This window comes from Chrysochloris asiatica, unplaced genomic scaffold, assembly GCF_000296735.1.
Source record: "Chrysochloris asiatica unplaced genomic scaffold, ChrAsi1.0 scaffold00061, whole genome shotgun sequence".
NCBI lineage: Eukaryota > Metazoa > Chordata > Mammalia > Afrosoricida > Chrysochloridae > Chrysochloris > Chrysochloris asiatica.
The window spans coordinates 15,476,068-15,481,882 of NW_006408579.1; the positions used below are offsets into that span (position 1 = coordinate 15,476,068).

Sequence of the window (5,815 nt, forward strand, 5' to 3'; positions counted from 1 at the left end):
AAGTTGAAGGGTCAGAGAAAAAGAGGAAGACCCCCAACAAGATTGATTGGCCAAGTGGCAGCATCAATGGACTTAAGCGTGGCAACAGTAGTGAGGTTGGCCCAGGATCGGGCAGTGTTTCGTTCTGCTGAGCATAAGGTCACTATGGGTTGGTATCGACTCAATGGCACCTAACAACAACAACAACAACAACATTAGCAGTTGCAACTATCACAACTGTAAAGGTAAAAGTTTTGTAACAAAAAGGGGGTAGTAGTTAATCTTACAGTCCAGGAACAAAGGACCTTAGGACCATCAAGGGAGAAGAGCACAAGTGGAATGTGGGACTCTATCCAGAGAAGCAGCAATGCCAGAGATGGAGGCAGAGATGAGGACCTGGAGAGATAGAGCAGCTGAGGACTCTAGACTCATGGAATGAGGAAGGCTGTGTGCTGGTGGCCAGGAGGCAGACTTACAGAATGTGCCCTTTGGTTGTTTAAATGGTAATACATTCCTGAGTGTTTCTGTGAATATCCCCTGCTGTCCCCCACCCCCCCAATTAATCATATCCCTAGCAATGGCATATTCCACAGCCTTCCTTCTCTTTCAGTTTTCCACCATGAGGAAGAATCAATTCCTATAAGGCAACTAGCACCTTCTTTGAAAAGCAGAATATTGGGAGAAACTATATTTGTAACAAAAAGGGGGTAGTATGTTTTTTCATTAAAGATAAACCAAAAATGAAACCTATTGTCATCAAATTGATTCCAACTCATGGTGAAATTGTCAATCTTAACGGGAACAGACAGTCGCATCTTTCTCCCATGGAGCAGCTGATGATTTAAACCACTGGGCTTTTGGTTAGTAGTTCAATTCTTACCCCTTAGCATGAGCAGGGTTCCCTGCTCCTCAAGATTTTGTTGTTATGTGTCATCGAGTCAGGTCTGACTCCTAGAGACCTGTATAAGGTTTTCAAGAGCCGATCCTTGGTTACCAGTCCAGTGCTCATCCTATAGCGCCATACCAGGTTTCATGATAGGAGTAATTTCAATCAAGATATGTAGAAAAAAATATTTTTTCAAAAACTATCATAGAATAAGAAAATGAGCTTACAACCTTCAGATGAGGTGGGCAGGAAACTCAAATAACTCCAGTTTTTCAAAGGCACAAGGGCAGCTGTGTTACAATGTGAACTAAGGATTGTGAACATAAATTCCGCAAACCAATTCATCATTTGTTGAGTTACAACTCTATGGCCGAGAGAGTCTTCCAGCCATTCCCATGTAGGATAAGCATCTCACATTTTCCTGGCAACTTAAATGAAAAAACGAAACCCACTCCTAATGATGATATCTTTCCCAACACAAGATGTTCATTTCCTGTGGATAACATGTGAGTGGAAATGTCCTCCTTATAAAGCAATTTCATTTCTTAATGCATCTGACACTTTACTGGTCATAATGAACCCAAGTTGTCACCTGACTTACCTCATCTCTGCGGAACAATCTAAGAAACAGCATGCCTCTCAAATCGTAAGTAATGGCATGGAATTCTCCCCTGAGACCCTAGGATCATTCCTATGAAAGAGCTGGTTTGGGGATTCAGGCACTGGCCTGAGTAACCAAAGGCCTTTGACAGAGGACACACTATCAAACAAAGGACTGAAAAGGGTATCCTTGTGACAAGACCCAAGAAGAACTTCTAGTGCATTGAGGAACCAGAGTAACTGTACATTGGTCTTAAAGCCTCCACTCAATTGTAAGCTTTATGAAGGAAGGAGCCATGCAGGTACTGTTAACCATAGTACGCATCCACGGTATTTAGCATATGAATGCCACCCAATAAAGAATCACTGAATGAATTCATATTCTCATTTCATCTATAAATTCTAAATTAATGCCTAAATAAGGAAGTGAAATATATTTACGCTTTGGAATGGGGCAAACTTAATGGACTGGGAAAATGAGACTTTCCTAACTCCTGAGGATACTTGCTTTTATTTTTAATAAAAATTAAGCGACAATAACTTTAAGCAGTGGGAATTCAACTAAGAAGTCAAACTGTTGTTGTTAAGTGCTGTCGAATAGATTCCAACTCATAGCGACCCTATATAGGGTTTCCAAGGAGTGACTGGTAGGTTTGAACCACTGAATTTGTGGTTAGCAGTCCAGTGTTCATCCTATAGTGTGCAACACCAAGACTTCAGGAAGTAAAAAAGGTCCTTGTAAATGCTCTTCCTAACCAGACAGAAATAGCTGTTAGGTCTGAAAGGGTAGTTTATAAGGTATATAAAGTGAGCCCTGATAATATCTGAGGCTCGCCACTATGCATAGCACACACACAAGGAACACAAACCAATTAATCTCTCTTCTCCTGAAGATCATCCAATAGACTGGCTATGAAAGGTTCATTTATTTATTTCTATTGCCCCGCCTACCCTTCTGCTGGAGTCCTGGTGTGGCACTGTAGGACAATCACTGAACCTCAAGGTCAGTTAGAACTGCAAGGTGGTGATTCAAACCCACCAGTCAAACCTCAGAAACCCTACAGGGTTGTTATGAGTGAGAACCGACACAGAGACACTTAACAACAACAACCCCAATGCCATTGAGTCAACTGTGACTCATAGTAACCCTGTATAGGGTTTCTGAGGCTGTAAATCTTTACAAGACCAGAAAGCCTCATTTTTCTCCCTCAAATTGGTGGTTTTGAACTGCGGGCTTTGCAGTTAGCAGTCCAGTGCTTATCCTACTGTGCCACCAGGAATCTTTTTATTTTTTATTGCCAGTATCTATGATTTCTGACAAATTGGACTCCAAAAGCCCTTTCTGAGTTAGCGACTGCAGACTAAGTAGATTCTTGCCAATATTTTCTAAATTTGTGATGTACTTTCTTGTAGGATGATATAAAAAATTAATCTGGTTTCAGAAGACAAGACTAACCAATATTTCTTAAAAAACAGCCTCTTATAACTCACCTGCTAAGAAATTCATTCTTCCTAACAACAGTCCACAGCCAGAAGATGAAGTTATAGAATAAGTCAGGAACGAAGGAAGAAAGTGACAGAGAAAGGGAAAAAGATATAATATCAAAAAGTATGACAATGGAACAACAACAACAAAATTAGAACATTTCCAGCATGCATCCATTGACAGTGTTAGTAACAGAGTAACAAGGCATATTGTTAAATGAAACAAGAATTTACAGAGGAGAATTTTAGAAGTTAAAAAAAAAAATGAGCTTATAAATACATGCACATAGCTTAAAAAGATTTGCTGCAAAAAAACACAAAAAAACCTTTCAAACATATCTTTTCACCAAGAAAACAAGGAGCATAAAACAAACAAGGAAGACTATATCTACAAAGCATTCGTTTTCCAAACAGGCAGTCAACTAAGTTTTTAAGAGCTAAAGTTTGTGATATGCCATTAAATTATTTGAAACACAGCTCCTCAAACTTTATTAGAAGTTTCTACCATTCTACATCTCTCTCCCCTACTTAGTTAAGCCCAGTCACTGAAACTGTTTTTCACACTTTCCACTAAGTCTTTCTCATAAAATAGGCTTTAATGAATGCATAAGTAGGAATGTCTTAAGTCTTTCCCACCCTCCAACTGCAGCCAGTCTTAAAAAAAATTTTTTTTTAAATACCTGGCTTTATAAAGGGGACATATCATGTTTTATACTTAGGCTATACACAGCACAATGCCCACTCTTTATATAGATCCAGAGTCTTACAAAACAATGCTCCCAGAGCACTCAGGCTTCCTGTAGGGGCTGACCTTGTAATAAAACACCAAAAACAAAGAGGATCCTGCAGCTGCCTGTGAATGAACAGCAGCTGTGCCCAGAATTTAGTGTCTAGTGAATGTGCAACAAGTTTTTTTCTCTATTGTGTAAAAGGACTAGTAAGTAGACTAAAAATCCACCACTGTATAGCTATAAATCCAATCATTCTTAAAGATGACTGACAATGACTTTTCAATATTTGCTGAAAACAAAAACACCACACAAGGAGGTTGCCATACCTTTCTTGGACTTTCCTGCATTTAACAGAAGACAAAAGGACAAAGATTTCATTCATTCTAAAGCTTACAAAGGGTTATGTTGCATGTTACACAAAAGCCAATAACCATTACAACTTTAGGAGTGCATTTCTCGGACTCTCTGCTTTAGACTCTACTTTCCAAGACATCTGTATGTGGGATTCATGTTGTAGGTTCTATTAAAGCAGTGCTGATTGAGGAAGGCTGATACTTACACCATTGTCCTTGATATGTCCGTTATGTATAGCAGAAAAAAAATAGTTTCTTTTAATTAATCATGCAAGTATATATATATATATATATATATATATATATAATTACAGATAAGATATAACAAATACTTGAGTTAATGAAAGTGTACTACTAAGTCCAATTTAAAATAAAAAATATGGATTATTATCTTGCCTTTGATCTTTCATTGAAGTCAACAAATGCTATCAAATTATGACTCTTCTGGTCCCTGTGAGCTACCTTTATAGGCTTAATAGAAAATCCTACCCATTTTATGGTCTGCCATGGCTTTCTGTATTACAGGCCACAACCCCTCTCTGAGTGGAGAAACATATGAAGGCAGGTGGGCCTCAAGCTCTGCACACATTGGTTTTGGATCAACACACATATGATGTCTCTATTTTCTCAGAAGATGTCTCATCAGTACCACATGAAGCTCTCCTTAAGAGGAGTACCACTTTAGAACTGGTCAGAAAAAGATTGAAGCTATAGTCTTTTGGTGTACAAAACATGTATCAGTAAAGGACAAGAGCATAGATTAAAGACAGTAGATTTTGCAGAGGGTGCGTTCCCATTATTTCTAGAGGAAACAGAGATCAGACTAATGGTGATCAGGCAGTACTTCAGTTTCATCATATTATCACAAGAATACTTTTACACAATGATGTCACCAGCTCTTCATTTCTAAGAAACTACTTTCAACATCGGCAGTTGTTGCTGCTGAGTCAATTCCAACTCATTGTGACTCTATAAAACAGAGGGGAACTGCTGCACAGGGTTTCCAAGACTGTAAATCTTTCTTGGAAATAGACTGTCATGTCTTCCAACACAGAGCACAATAATCTGAGGTCATACTCCATTTCTCCAGTCCTGATCTTTCCTTAAGCCACTGCTATACATAAGGCACAAGAATATGCTGAATGGCCTTTGCTGATGTAGTGGCCAGTCCAAGCTTGGCAAAAATACACTGAAAAAGAAGTCAATTAATAATAAAGAAAAATGCTTCAATAGAAAATAGACTTGACCAACGAGTGAACAGTGATAAAAAAGAACCAAAGTTTAAAGACTCATTTCTCCTCTTTAGTTATATCATAAAAGCAGAGATATTTTATTAAGAAATTATGATAAAGAAAATAATTATAAAGCTCTCCTATACATTGCAAATCTCTATAAGCTCAGGGGGAAATCTCATCTTTTCATTCCAATTTTCCACAAATTTTTAGAAGATTCTCGGATACACACACATACATATATATATACATCACTGAAATGAAGTTTCAGAATCATTACTTAACAACAACAACATAGTTTCTATTTAACTCTCAAATCACTTCTTTTAATGATTTTATATGAGGCAGTTCTACTCTATCCAAGAGGGTTGCTATGCATCAGAATCAACTAGACAGTACATAACAACAGCAATACATTAAAGATATATGTTGTTGTTAAGTACCGTTGAGTTGGTTCCGACCCGTAGCGACCCTGTATAGGGTTTCCAAAGGGCAGTTGGTGAGCTTGAACCACCAACCTTGCTGTTCAAATGACTTTGCAGTCTGATG

The 5,815-nt window shown here is 38.2% G+C and overlaps 1 protein-coding gene across 1 annotated transcript in view; it reads right to left on the bottom strand.

Annotated features, from left to right (window-relative positions):
• Positions 1-5,815, bottom strand: part of PHLDB2 (pleckstrin homology-like domain, family B, member 2) — a 144,309-nt gene that overhangs the window by 28,262 nt on the left and 110,232 nt on the right. The window lies entirely within an intron of this gene.